Below are 14554 nucleotides of genomic sequence, written 5' to 3'. Positions count from 1 at the left end.
CCTCAAAGCCACCCTTTGGAGAAACCTACCCTAATTTGTCTCACAGATATCTTTTTAAAAGGTGTGGGAATGACTGATGAGCACTTTGCCATTCATATTGCTAAAGACAGTGATCTGAGGGCTGAATTTATTGATAAATTTTATTGTGGGCTGAATGGTGGCCCATCAAATTAATATGTTGAAGCCCAACCCCCCCAAGGCGACTGCATTTGGAGATAAGACCTTTAAAAAGATAAGTAAGGTTGCATGAGGTCTGAAGTTTGGGTCCCTAATCTGATGGGACCAGTGTCCTATTAGAGCTCTGTCTCTCTACGTGCACAGAGGAAGGGCCATGTGACGACACAGCCAGATGGCAGGTGTCTACAAGCCAGAAAGAAAGGTCTCACCAGAAGCCAACATTGCAGGTGCCTTGATCTTGGCCTCTGGAACTGTGAGGAAATACATTTCTGTAGTTAACTCACCTCGTCTGTAGAATGTTGTTGTGGCAACCCGAGTCGACTATATAGTTTTCTTTTAGGACTGAACTTGCAACCACTGGGTCGTGAACATGACACCTGACTATGGCTCAGGAAACCTGCTCTAGCCCACTTCTTCCTGACATCAGAGCTGTTGTCAACGATGATAATCGTATTATTACTCTCACATTCTTTGCATTCTGTAGAGTTCTTTCATAGGCATGAGCTCAATGGCCCTTCATGATGGTTGAGCCAAAAAAATTATTTTTAAGTTTATCTATTTAGAAAGAGGGAGAGTGTAAGCTGGGATGGGGCGGAGGGAGACAGAATCCCAAGCAGGCTCTGCACCGTCAGTGCAGTGCCTGATGGGGGGCTGAAACTCACAAACTGTGAGAACGTGACCTGAGCTGAAACCAGGAATTGGACGCTCAACTGACTGAACCACCCAGGTCCCCCAGGGCATGTAAATTTTATTGAAGGGCTAGAAATGGAAGACTTACTTAAGAGTCATAGTGATGAGAACTAGAAGGGGGTGCCTGGCTGGTTCAGTCAGTAGAGCATGTGACTCTTGGTCTATAGGGTCGTGAGTTCAAGCCCCACATTAGAGTATCCCTAAAGACAAGAAAATAGAAGGGTGACAGTCCTGTGTTATTTAAATCTATCCCATATTATTCTGTCTGGTACATGAAAGGTTTTGTGAAACTAGGTACTAGACAGTTTGAAATTCAACCACTGTTTTTTTCACTAGACCATTTTAATTCTGGTTACTCACATATTTTTTGGACTGATGTGATATATTTTATGTTGCCTAATAGAGAATTTGTCTGGTGTTTGTCCTGAGTTCCTGGCCAAAAGCTTCTGAAACCTTTGGAATTTTCTGAGGGACAGGACTGTCTTTGGCTAATGAAATGATTCAAGGTGGGCCCTAGATGGCTTCAGGTTGGGGAAGGGTCCCCAGAAAGACCAACCGCTTGGTTAGAGGGTTGGGATTTTGATATCAGCCCAGCCCTCTGACCTCCAGAGAGCAGAGAGGGACTGTATATTGAGGTTAGCTTTGTGGCCAGTGATGAAACTAGCCATACCTCCATATTGAAATCCCAATAAGAATTGTGACCACAGAAGCTCCCTGGAACTTCCTGGTTGATGAACAAATTAATATGCAGACATTGTGATGTGCCCTGATTATACAAGGAGCCGGTGAGGAAGTTCTGTGTTCCCACCAGATCGCATCTTATGTGAATCTTATATAACAAAACTGTAATCATAACATATAGCACCTTCCTAACTTTCATGAATTGATCTAACAAATCATCAAACCTGAGTGGGTGATGGAACCCCCAGACCTGTATATGGTAAGTCAGAAGTGCAAGTGGAACCCTACTAAGCTTCCTGGGAACCCTGTGTGGGCCTGCCATATGAAGTGAGGGCAGTCTCGTGGAGGACAGAGTCCTTTATTTGTAGAGTCTGATGCTAACTCTGGGTGGTTAAGTATTAGAACTTAATTGAAGTACACCGAGTTGATATTTATTGAGGATTTTACTAAAATATTTTAGCCTGTAAACTCATTTTCTTAACCTCTTTCTAATGATCATAAATGTTCACTTTAGAAAATACAGACAAGTTGGGGCACCTGGGGGCTCAGTCGGTTAACCATCCTACTCTTGATTTTGGTTCTGGTCATGATCTCATGGTTCATGAGTTCGAGACCTGCATCAGGCCCTGTGCTGACAGCATGGAGCCTACTTTGGATTACCTCCCTCCCCCTCCCTCTGCCCCTCTCTCAGGAGCACTCTCTCTCTCTTTTTCTCTAAAATAAATATATAAACATAAAAAAATTAAAATATATATACATATAATTAAAAAAAAAGAAAATACAGAGAAGAGGGGCATCTGATTCAGGTGGTGGAACATGTGACTCTTGATCTTGGGGTTGTGAGTTCAAACCCCATATTGGGTATAGAGATTACTTAAAAATAAAATCTTTCGGGACACCTGGGTGCCCCAGTCAGTTAAGTGTCCAACTGTTGATTTTGGCTCAGGTCATGATCTCGTGGTTCGTGAGATCAAGCCCCAAATGGGGCTGTGCACCAACAGCACAGAGCCTGCTTGGGAGTCTCTCTCTCCCTCTCTTTCTCTCTCTCAAGATAAATTTTAAAAAACTTAGATAAAAAGAAAACGGAAAAGAAAATCTTTTTAAAAATATGGATAAGAGCAAATAAAAATAATCTATAATTCTATTCCCCAAATTGAACTACTCCAATATATATTCTTCCAACCTTTTTCTGTTTGCATGTCTGTTATTTTAAAACATGAGTACTATGCCAATAATTACATGAAAGGACGTGCAACCCTACTAATAATCAGAGAAATGCAAATTAAAATGGAAACAATAATGACATGCTGCTTTATCTTTTTCAGATTGGCAAAAATTTAAAAAAAATCACATAACACCAAGTGCTGTCAAGATGTAGGGAATTGGGAACTTCCATCCGCTGCTAGTGTATAGTAAGTCATTAAAAATGGTCACGTAGTTCTTCATTCCCATATGCATGGCCCTTTGCAATATAACTTCACCACCCCTTCCACAAAATGATGGAGTATATTTCTCCACTCCTTGAATTATGCCTGGCCGTGTGACTTTCTTTGGCCAATGGCACGTTCATAAACATGGTGAAAGCAGAGGATTGAAAAGCTTCTGTCCATTAGGACTTGATCTTTCTTATTGCCAGGAGTCTATCTGCTTCTGTGTGAATGAGCTAGAGCTAGCCTTCTGATTGATGAGAGGCCATATGGAGTGTGGCTCAAGCTTTTCTAGCTGCCCAGCCAATCAGGAATGAGGACCTGATGAGGTCCAGCCATCAGGGATGAAGACCAGTATATATTGGACTTATAAGTAAGGCCATTCTAGAAAATTCAGTCACAGCCAAGCTCACTGATCCAGGAGGCCTGGCTGCCCAAAAGATCATGAGAAATAACACATGCTTGGAGTTTAAGCCACTGAGTTAAAGAGTGGTTTATTTTAAAGCAAAAACTAACTGACACACAGTAGGAGGGTAATTTTAATACCACCACTTTGGAAGGCACTGAGGCAATACATAGGGAAGTTAAGGATGCATGCATTTAGTGTCCCACAATTCAGATCTTTTTTTTTTTTTAATTTTTTAAAAAAATTTATTTCTAGGAGAGAGAGAGACAGCGTGAGCAGGGGAGGGTCAGAGAGAGAGGGAGTCACAGACTCTGAAACAGGCTCCAGGCTCTGAGCTGGCAGTCAGCACAGAGCCCGACGCGGGGCTCGAACCCACAAAGCACGAGATCATGACCTAAGCGAAAGTCGGACGCTTAACCGACTAAGCCACCCAGGCGCCCCCACAATTCAGATCTTAAATGTAAGCCTCACAAATGAGCCCATGGAGATAGGTACAAGAACATTTACTGCAGTCTTGTGCATGTCATAGGAAAACAATGGAAAAACCCAAGAGACTCATCAAAAAAAAGACAAATTTCTATTTCAGCGATTCAAATAATGGAATACCATGTTGCAGTTGGAAGGAATAAGCTAGAGCTACAAGATACAAAATGAATGCATCTTGAAAATACAAAGTTGAGTGAAATTAAATTTTGAGGAAAGTTACCTTTTAGGAGGTGAGAATGGTCATAGAAGAAAACTACTGTGAAAGAGGGGCACAAAGATCATTCAGTTGGATCTGTAATGTGTTATTTCTTTAAAAAATAATCAAAGGGGGCACCTGGGTGGCTCAGTTGGTTAAGCCTCTGACTTTGATTCAGGCCATGATCTTGCAGTTCTTGAGTTCGAGCCAAGCCCTGCATCAGGTTCTGTGCTGACAGCTCAGAGGCTGGAGCCTGCTTCGGATTCTGTGTCTCCCTCCCTCTCTGCCCCTCCCCTGCTCACGCTCTGTCTCTCTCTCTCAAGAATAAACATTTAAAAAAATTAAAAAGAAATAAAATAATCAAAGCAAGTATATCAAAACATTTTCATGATTTTTTCAATTCTTTTCAATATTTCAAAAATATTGTTTATTTTTTATATATTTGAAACAGCTCACAAAAGAAACTAATAACTTTAACTTTATGTATCTAATTCATCTGCAAATATAACATTGTAATGACTGCTTAATAGTCTAGCTTCAGGAGCTAACATGTCTTAAAGTAATCCTTTAGTTTTTGTTATCTAGGAGATTTATGATTCTTCCTATGCTTAAAGAAGGCTTTTATGAACATCTCTGTATAACACTGTTGATTTCCATAAGATTCATTCTCAGAGGTCTAATTGGTGAGTGAAAGTGTATTCACTGCTTAAGATTTCTAATTCTCATTTTGAAAATGTCCTTCGGAAGGGAATACCAATTTATACAACTGCTAGCAGTGTATGACTCTTTTATCAACACTGACCAATATAGTTGTTTCATTTTTTCCCAATCTGAGAGTTGTAATTGCTGTTTGAATTCACATTCTTTTTTTTTTTTTTTAAGTTTGTTTACTTGAGAGAGAGAGACAGAACATTCGGGTCAAGGGAGGGACAGAGAGAATGGGACAGAGCAGGGGGGAGAGAGAACCCCAAGCAGGCTCTATGCTGCCAGCCAGCACTAAGCCCAACATGGGGCTAGAACCCAGGAACTGTGGGATCCTGACCTGACCCGAAGTCAAGAGCCATTTAACTGACTAAGCCACCCAGGCACCCCTGTATTTGCATTCTTTTTATCATGGTGATGATGTACTCCTTTGCTCGGCCACCAGAACAGAACTCTACAGACTGGGTGGCAGAAGCAACAGAAATGTACATTCTCACAATTATGAAGGCAGGAGGTCTGAGGACCAAGGTGCCAACAGAATTGCTTTCTTCAGAGGCTTCTCTCCTTGCCTTGTAGATGGCTGTGTTCTCCTGTGTCTTCACGTGGTCTTCCTGAGAAGGAAAGCCGGCAAGAGGAGATTTAAAAAAAAAGGGGGCCAGCCAGATGTCCGAGCCTGATACTCCCCTTGCATGCTTTTGGCTTCTGGAATCTTGCTTGCCTCTTGCATCAGCCAACTGCCCTGGGTAGCGCAACCAATAGTGCCCCCTGCTCCCTGGGCAGCCAGTAGAATGTTTCGAAGTGCCAGCAAGCTAGCCCGGCATACAAGAAGGGCCGCACGAGGGCTCGCGGCTCAGCCTTTGGGGGTGACCTTGCTGGCTGACAATGGTCGGCAAAGCTGCACTCGAACGGACTCCAGGGAGAACAGAAAAGGCCTGTCCCAGAACGTCGGATCGGTAAGGGTCCCCGGGGATTTCAGACCGAGGCAGAAGTGGAGCTTGATCACCTCCTGGGCGACATAATCGTCGCATTGGACAGGGAAGTCCTGGGTGGTAGTGTGCAATCTGTCTGAATGTGTGTGTGAGTGCCCGTGCTCCACGGTCTCGGCTACGGAGCCTCAGTGGGTCCTACCCTGTGATTGCATGACGACCTCATGCAGCTCAAGGCGGAATCAGATCCACGCAAGCCTGATACCAGTTGGCGGTTTATACTGATCTGGCAATGCTAAGAGGCGTCTAATCCTCATGATGGGAGTGGCCAAGTAGATGAGATGACCCCTGCCATCGTGTTTGTCCTGCCACAACGAAAATTGGGAGGGACCCATCTAGGATACCAGGATGGGGGGAAATTCTGCAAAACCAACTGTTTTGGTGTGTATGATTAAGAACTTTAGGGGAGCCTGGGTGGCTCAGTCAGTTAAGCATTTGACTTTGGCTCAGGTCAATGATCTCACGGTTCTTGAGTTCGGGTCCCCCACATCGGGCTCTGTGCTGACAGCTCAGAGCCTGAAGCCTGCTTTGGATTCTGTGTCTCCCTCTGTCTCTGCCCCTTCCCCGCTCCCACTCTGTGTCTCTCTCTGTCTCAAAAAAAAAAAAAGAAAAAAAGAAAAGATAAACATTTAAAATATTTTAAAAATGAATTTTAAAAAGGGAGTTTCAGGTGACTATGGGGTCAAATTACTCCCAGGAAATTACACACACTCTGAATTAGAATGACCTATGTTCGGTGTAGGCTGGCCCCCTGTGGGCACCCTAGATGTCCCCACAGTCCGAGCTGTCTGTAAAGCAGATACTGGAGACCCCGACCACCCAGATCAATTCCCGTACATGGATCAGTGACTGGAAATAGCCCAAGTCAAGCCTCCTTGGGTTGGGTTCTGTGTTAATAGTAAGGGACAATGTAGGGTCTTAGTGGCACAGATGAAGAAGACCTCACAGAAGAATAAAAGCACCCTCCGTCCTCCAAGAAAATTCAGAACTCCTTCCATTTCTGCCATTATCCCCCCCCCCCCCCCCGCACCCCATCAATGGAGGGAGGGGACCTGACTGGTCTGGCACGAGTGGACTCTGAATAGGAAAGACGGGGCTCTATCCAACTAGACCCCCACGAGCCCATGGTCAAAATGAAGGAAGGGGGCCAGACAATAGACTTCATGGTCTACATTGGGATCATTTACAGGAAAACGAAAGGCATTTAAGTTTTGCTTTGCTGATATGGCAGTCTGGGTGGGACTAGCCCCTTCATCTTGGGCCTAGTAAGTTACTTCGACAATGTATTTTTCCCAGTTTGTCACTGGTTATTTAACTTACATGTGATACAGGATTTTGTTTCCATGCAGAAGTTTTATGTAGTCAAATGAAACAATATTTCCTTTGTAGTTTTCTGCATTGAGGGTCCCAAAAAGCTTTATAAATGTCTATAAACCTAATACACCCAAAGAAACTTTTACTTATGATTTATGGCTACATATTGCCTATAATTTATATTACTTTTACAGTATATTTTTTACATGTAAGCACTGTTTATTTTTACATTTTTAAAAATGTTTATTTATTTTTAAGAGAGAATGTGAGCAGGGGAGGGGCAAGGAGGGGGACAGTGAGCCCGATGTGGAGCTTGAACCCACGAACCTGTGAGATCATGACCTGAGCAGAAGTCCGACACTCAGCGGACTGAGCCACCCAGGTGCCTCCTTTTTACATTTAAATATTTTTTTCCAGATAGAATTCATTTTGTGTGTGCTATGAAGTATGGAGTTAATTTCATTTTTTCCTAAATAGCTGGTTGCTTAAACTTGATAGCCCATATTTTGGATAAATGTTTTTGGTAATGTTTTCAATGTGAATTTTTGTGGTTGTTCAAAGAAAGTTTTTTTACTGAAAGCTCTAGAAAAGTACATTTGATTATTGATTTGTCAAAATTTGTCAACCTATAGGTTGACGGATTTCATTTTTGCTGTTTTCTGAGCAGGGTTAACGAATCATGGTTGCCTTCACACTAGTATGTAACTTTTGGACTTTTGGCTTTGAATAGTGTACTAAAAAAAAAAAAGATTTAGCTACCTATCACCCAGTTCTCTATTACTCAGAGCACTCTGCCGCATACACATACTTTATTTTATAGGTTCTGTTTATCCTTGGAAAGAAGAAAAGACATTTTAAGTATCGAACTGCTGGAGACTTTTCATAACACTCAGCCAGGCTGGTTTTTGTCTATCAGTGAGGATGGCTATTCATTTCAGAAGATTGGGAAAGCACCCTCTTTAGTTCTTTCCCCCACCTCTGATGACTCCTTAGAAAACATCACAATTTAGAAAATATATCAGTGGTCAACTGCTACTACCTTTGATTCAAACGCGAACCACACTTGGGAATCTCTACCACCTTGTGCTGAATGCAAGGTGGAAAGGAAAATGTCAACATACAGTTCCTTTTTTAAAATATTTATTTATTTTTGAGAGAGAGACAGAGCACCAGCAGGGTCGCAGAAGGAGAGGGAGACACAGAATCTGAAGCAACTCTAGGCTCTGAGCTGTCAGCACAGAGCCCATGCAGGGCTTGAACTCACAAACCTCGAGATCATGACCTCAGACTTACTTAACCGACTGAGCCACCCAGGCTCCCCTCAACATGCAGTTCTCATAAGGTACATTCCACTGTGAACCGGCTTGGTCAGGTTTGAGGGAAAAAAAAAAGCTTTTGATTAAATTGTTTCAGAAGCAAAGAAACATAAAGATTCTACCTCAAAAAAATGCCTTGCCATTCCACATTGGAAAGTTTAATCATAGCATCTCATTGACTCATTTCTATGGATTTTATGCATCTATGTTATAGCTTATGTTATTAGAAAAGTTTTGGAATACCCATCTCCTGGAGGCACGAAAAAAATCAGTAACATTAAAAAAATTTTTTTTTTAATGTTTTATTTATTTCTAGGAGAGAGAGAGAGACAGCATGAGCAGGGGAGGGTCAGAGAGAGAGGGAGACACAGACTCTGAAACAGGCTCCAGGCTCTGAGCTGGCAGTCAGCACAGAGCCCGACGCGGGGCTCGAACCCACGAACCGCGAGATCATGACCTAAGCGAAAGTCGGACGCTTAACCGACTAAGCCACCCAGGCACCCCCATACAAGAAATATTTTTAAAAAATTTTTAAAGATTTATTTATTTTTGAGAGAGAGAGAAAAAGAAAGAGAACAGGGGAGGGGCGGACAGAGAGGGAGATCGAGGACCTTAAGAAAGCTCTGAGCTTTTGGGAGCTCAAACTCTCGAACCGTGAGATCGTGACCTGAGCCAAAGTCAGACGATTAGCTGACTAAACCACCTAGGAGCCCCATTCAACAAATATTTAAGTAACAATTCTGTGCCAGGCATCAACCAACAATTATGTAAGTAAGATTGTTACAGCAGATACTCGGCTCCCAGGAAGAGACAAGCGATACACACTCGGGGAATCGGAAAAAAAACGTGTATTTCGCATCGATGCTGGCACAGAGGGGTCACCTCCAAAGATTGAGCCCCGAGGCCTAGTGCCGGCCTTCTTGTATGCCTGGCGAGCTTCTGGGTAGTTGGAAACATTATTAGGTGCATGAGGGGGCGCTATCAGTTGTGCTACCAGAGCAGTTGGCTGATGCGAGAGGCAAGCAAGATTCCAGAAGCCAAAAGCATGCAAGGGGGAGTGAGTATCTGGCCCCAGACATCTGGCTGGCTCTTTTTTTTTTTTTAAGTCTGCTCTTGCTGGCTTTCCTTCTCAAGATGGTGAAGATCATAACAAGCTAGAAGGGATTATGAATAGAGGATGGAAAGAGAGATTGTTGAAGTTACACAGATTATGCGGAAGCCCACAAAACAATCGCAAATGTGAGTAATGTGTCAGAATTTTCATAATCTTGCCGCAATGCAGTGAGCTGCTGGGGAAATACACTGTGATGAACACTGAGGTGGATGAAAAAGGTTGAGCATGCATTTTGTTGTCTTCTACAGCGACGGTCTTCTTCATCCACGTGCTACTTTTGCTGTCTCTGTGAACCATAATGCCTGCCTTTTATTTTACTTGGAGTCACGAAGGCAAATAATTTTATGAACTTCATAGTGATTGAAGATAAACAGAGGCCCATCAAGCATTTTAAGGGTTTACTGGAGCAAAATTCAATTCGAATCAGAGAGCAACCAACCTTTGAGATGGAAAGCTTTGAGGGGCTGGACGACATGAAAGACTTTTATAGGCATAAGGGAGCAGGAATAAGGAAGTCATGCTGGACCAAAAAAGTAGGTTGGTTATTACGAGGTCAATTTCCTTTGGGGGATGGCAGGGATCTATCAGGCAGATGACCTAACCAGTGCTGATCAGGTGATTCCTAATTGACTGGTGGAAGATTCCATTCATTCGCAAGCCAAAACTGTAATTAAATTAAGTCTTGGTTTTGCGAAATGGAGCTTAGCACAAGTGGCTTCATTTAGGGCCTATTGTCTTGCTTCTTAACAATAACTAATGCTACATGATTTCAACGAAATCATTTAATAATTGAGGTCGTGTCAGAGGCCGCGCCGGCTCCGACAGGTCCAGGGGTCCCTGAAGGATGGACGGTGTCGGCGAAAGAGAATGAGAGAGCCCCGAGATTCTTTCTGATCACCAGGCAGGCATCTCTGTCCTGTCGGTTTTGGTATCTTTATTTTAAGGTTCAGCAACAAGATGAAGTCATAGAAAGGAATTTCTTACAATGGAAGGCCTTTTGTGATATCAATTAACAGAATGTTCATAGTGAAAAACAGCATAACATACAAGTTAAATTGTATACAGATAAGCTAGGAGTTATTCTGTCTGGCCCGCAAGAAGATAAATGTTTCTGGGGGCGCCTGGGTGGCTTAGTCGGTTAAGCGTCCGACTTTCGCTTGGGTCATGATCTCGCCGTTCGTGGGTTCAAGCCCCGCGTCGGGCTCTGTGCTGACTGCCAGCTCAGAGCCTGGAGCCTGTTTCAGTCTGTGACTCCCTCTCTCTCTGACCCTCCCCTGCTCACGCTGTCTCTCTCTCTCTCCTAGAAATAAATAAAACATTAAAAAAAAATTAAAAAAAAAAAAAGAAGATAAATGTTTCTGAATTGGTTTATTTGTGGAAGCTAACATGGGGGCCCTAAATGTGTCCGTCTTTGCACCTGGGTTTATGTTTTAGCTACTCTTATCTGTCCTCATCCCAGTTGCTAGTGTAAGGGAGGGTGTTTGTGGAATGTAGGCCTTGAGGAAGGGACTGCTATGCTTCACCAATTAGCAAAGATATATGTAGTAACTTATGTTCTGCCCTGAAATAGGCTCTTTGTCTCAGGGCCAGGCTCAATTGTAACTCTTGTGTTCTTAACCCCTTAAGTCTTGGATCTGCAAGGCCCATAGGAAGAGCCTTTTGACAATTGCCCATAGAGCTTTCATCTAAAGTCTCTTTTGCAAAGGCAGGAATATGCTTTTCCTTATGAGGTATCTGTATTCAGAATATGGGTCTGATATGGAATTTTGTGAGGCCTTGTCAATTCTAGCAGGCTCATTTCCAGCATGAGCCAGTAGTAGCAGAAGGAGATACTAGTCTTCATTTCTCATGGCAGAAGCTGTGCAAACGTTGCCATTTCCTTCCTGTGACTGCCATCCAAAGAGGCCGGTGCGGCTCCCGGCAAGGTCGTTTCTTATCTCATTGTTTAGATTTAAGGCAGGGAGAGGACAAATTCATGACCCTATGTGATTCGTACCTTCTTAATTGCCAGGTATCACAAAAGAAGCATTCTCATTCTCTTCAAAAATGAAAGTAATAATAATGTCTACATCGCAATGTAAACAAACAGGAAGCCTTGCAAGGTTTGTTCTGATTAAATATGAGGTCTCTGTGGTGGCGTTTGTCCTCTCTTATTGCCAGGATGTGGGAGGGCAAGTCTGGCGATGGAACTCAAAAAATTGAATAGTGGTGATTTGAGGGCAGAGCCAGGAAATCACAATGGAAAGACAAACAAGAAATCTCCTGGAGTTTTGTTTTGAGGAGGGTGGAAGGAAATACTTTAGTGCAATGATTAAATTATTCTTTGTATCTATTTACCTTACTCATTAACTGTTGAGAGTTTACCTTCTACTATTTTTCAAAACAAAGACCTTGCTTCCATTTCATTAAAAATTGCTCAATCTTCTAAGCAAAGCTCACAGGTTATGTATGAAATTTGATCCCTTTCTTTTCATATTTTTAATAAAACTTCTTCAAAAATTTAGAGCAGTTAAGTAAACTTTTTAGAATAGAGGTTAATTTTACACCAAAAGAGTCTTTTGACATCATGATGCAACTTATTTTTAAGATAACAGATTTAATATAAACTTCTTACTCACCCTGCTAGGGCAAGGAAGGTCATTTAATTTCCCTCTATATTAAAGTTTATATTTTGATACTGATGAATAATTACATTATGCATATTGCTAGAGGAATTGGAATAGTTTGGTATATGTAGAAATCAAATGAGATAAAAAGGACCAAGGTCTTAACGAAGCAACTAATATTAACGCTATGGATATATTAATTGTATTTTTCAAGTCAGAGCTTTTCTAACTATAATAGGAAATCATTAAAGTCAGACACTTAACCGACTGAGCCACCCAGGTGCCCCTAAATGTTTATTTTTAAGAGAGAGAGAAAAAGAGTGCGAGTGGGGGAAGGGCACATTTTTAAGAGAGAGAGAAAAAGAGTGCGAGTGGGGGAAGGGCACATTTTTAAGAGAGAGAGAAAAAGAGTGCGAGTGGGGGAAGGGCAGAGAGAGAGAGAGGGGTACAGAATCTGAAGCAGGTTTCAGGCTCAGAGCTGTCAGCACAGAGCCTGATGTGGGGCTTGAACCCACGAACTGTAAGATCATGACCTAAGCCGAAGTTGGACGCTTCACCGGCTGAGCCACCCAGGTGCCCCTACAGTTTTTTTTAAACCTGATTTGGATGGGGGAGCCAAGGGTTGTATAATTGTCAGCAGTTTCCTTTGTGAATTCCACATAGTGAGGGATATCAGAATATGCCACTGCAAAATTATGCCTCTTTGGCACATGCATTATTTTGAGCTAACAGCCATGGATAATCAGCAGGTAATAGAAAAGCTTTAAAAATGGGGCACAGGCTTCCTTTTGTAAAGAAGACTTATATTTATAGAAGAAATTTCTATTTGTAAAAATGTCTCTCTCTCTCCCGCATACTAGGGATTGGAGGAACCTTAACAACTCTTACCAATGGGAAGACATCTGCATAACAAGCCTTACTAAACAGCCCTGGTTTGGGGCTCACCAAACACCAAAGACCTAACCATAGGACTGTAGAATATTTCCCCTCCCTGATTATCCTACCACCACACTAATAAAGACCCACTTCCAGCAGTTTCTTTTGTTCAGTGTATCGTGTCTCACTTCCAACAAAAAATTACATTGTATACTAAAAGGCAAAAAATAGAGACTGAAGAGAGAGAGCAGCTATTAGAACCAGATCTAGATATGGTGGGGATGCTGGAATGATCTGATTGTGAATTTCAGACAACTAAGATTAATATGTAGGGCTCTAATGGAGAAAGTAGATAGCATGCAAGAATAGGTGCACATGTAATTAGATGGAGATTCTAAGAAAGAATAAAAAAGAAACGCTAGAGCTAAAAGAAAAAAAATCAACTGTAACAGAAGATGTAACATATGCATAATGGGTCTCCCAGAGAAGAAGATAGAGGAACAGAAGAAATATTGGAAGCAGGGGCGCCCGGATGGCTCAGTTGATTAAGCATCCAACTCTTGATTTCAGCTCAGGTCATGATCTCATGGTTGGTGGGATTGAACCCCCAGTAGACCTCTGTGCTGGCAGCATGCAGTCTGCTTGGAATTCTCTCTCTCTCTCTCTCACCCTTCACCCACTCATATGCACTCTCTATCTCTCCCTCTCTCTCAAAATAAAAACAATGTTTTAAAAAACACATTTGTTAAAAAAAAAAGAAGAAATATTTGAAGCAATAATGACCGGAAAGTTCCCCAAATTAATGTCAGACACAAAACCACAGATTCAGGTAGTGCAGAGAACATCAGGCAAGATAAGTGTCAAGAGAACTAGGCCTAGGCATATCATCTTCAAACTGCAAAAAATTAAAGACAAAAAAAAAAAATTAAAAGAAGTCTGAGATAAAAACACCCCCACCTACACAGGAGCAAAGTAAGAACTATGTCCAATTTCTCCTCAGAAACAAGATAGAGGAGAGCAGAGTGCAATATTTAAAGTGTTCGAAGGAACAAACCACCAACCTAGAATTCTGTGTCCTGTGAAATTATCCTTCAAAAGCGTGGGAGAATCAAAGACTTGCTCAGAAAAATAAATATTGAAGAAATTTGTCAGTAGACCTGCCTTCCAAGAAATAGTACAAGAAGTTCTTTAAAGAGAAAGAAAATGATATCGGCCAGAACCTTGGATATGCATAGAAAAAGGAAAAGCAGTAGAGAAAGAATAAGGTAAGTAAAGACTTTAATTTTTCTTATTCTTTTTACGTTATGTATTTATTTTTAAATTTTGTTATGTTTTCAAGTTTATTTTATTTTTGAGAGACAGAGAGAAAGAGAGAGAAGGTGAACATGTGAGTGGGGGTGGGGGGAAGCAGAGAGAGAGGGAGACAGAAAATCCCTGTGGGGCTCAAATGCACAAACCATGAGATCATGACCTGAGCTGACATCAAGAGTCAGAAGCTTAACCAACTGAGCCTCTAAGATTTTATTTTATTAAAATTTTTTTTTGAAATTTATTATTTTGAGAGAGACAGAGAGAGA

The 14554-nt window shown here is 41.9% G+C and overlaps 1 long non-coding RNA gene across 2 annotated transcripts; it reads left to right on the top strand.

The window, feature by feature from the left end:
* The first annotated feature begins 9074 nt into the window (after window positions 1–9074).
* LOC120238454 lies at window positions 9075–13135 on the top strand. 2 transcript variants are annotated; one of them, XR_005530231.1, is made up of 4 exons: window positions 9075–9620; window positions 9744–10028; window positions 11507–11597; window positions 12962–13135. It is a non-coding gene; the product is annotated as an uncharacterized LOC120238454 (long non-coding RNA). The 2 variants fall into 2 exon arrangements; XR_005530232.1 differs by lacking the exon at window positions 9744–10028.
* Window positions 13136–14554: the final 1419 nt, after the last annotated feature.

The sequence above is a fragment of the Hyaena hyaena genome, unplaced genomic scaffold, assembly GCF_003009895.1.
Source record: "Hyaena hyaena isolate Hyena2069 unplaced genomic scaffold, ASM300989v1 scaffold_206, whole genome shotgun sequence".
Lineage (NCBI taxonomy): Eukaryota > Metazoa > Chordata > Mammalia > Carnivora > Hyaenidae > Hyaena > Hyaena hyaena.
Note: the sequence above shows the minus strand (reverse complement) of the source record. Positions and strands in the feature narration are given on the sequence as shown.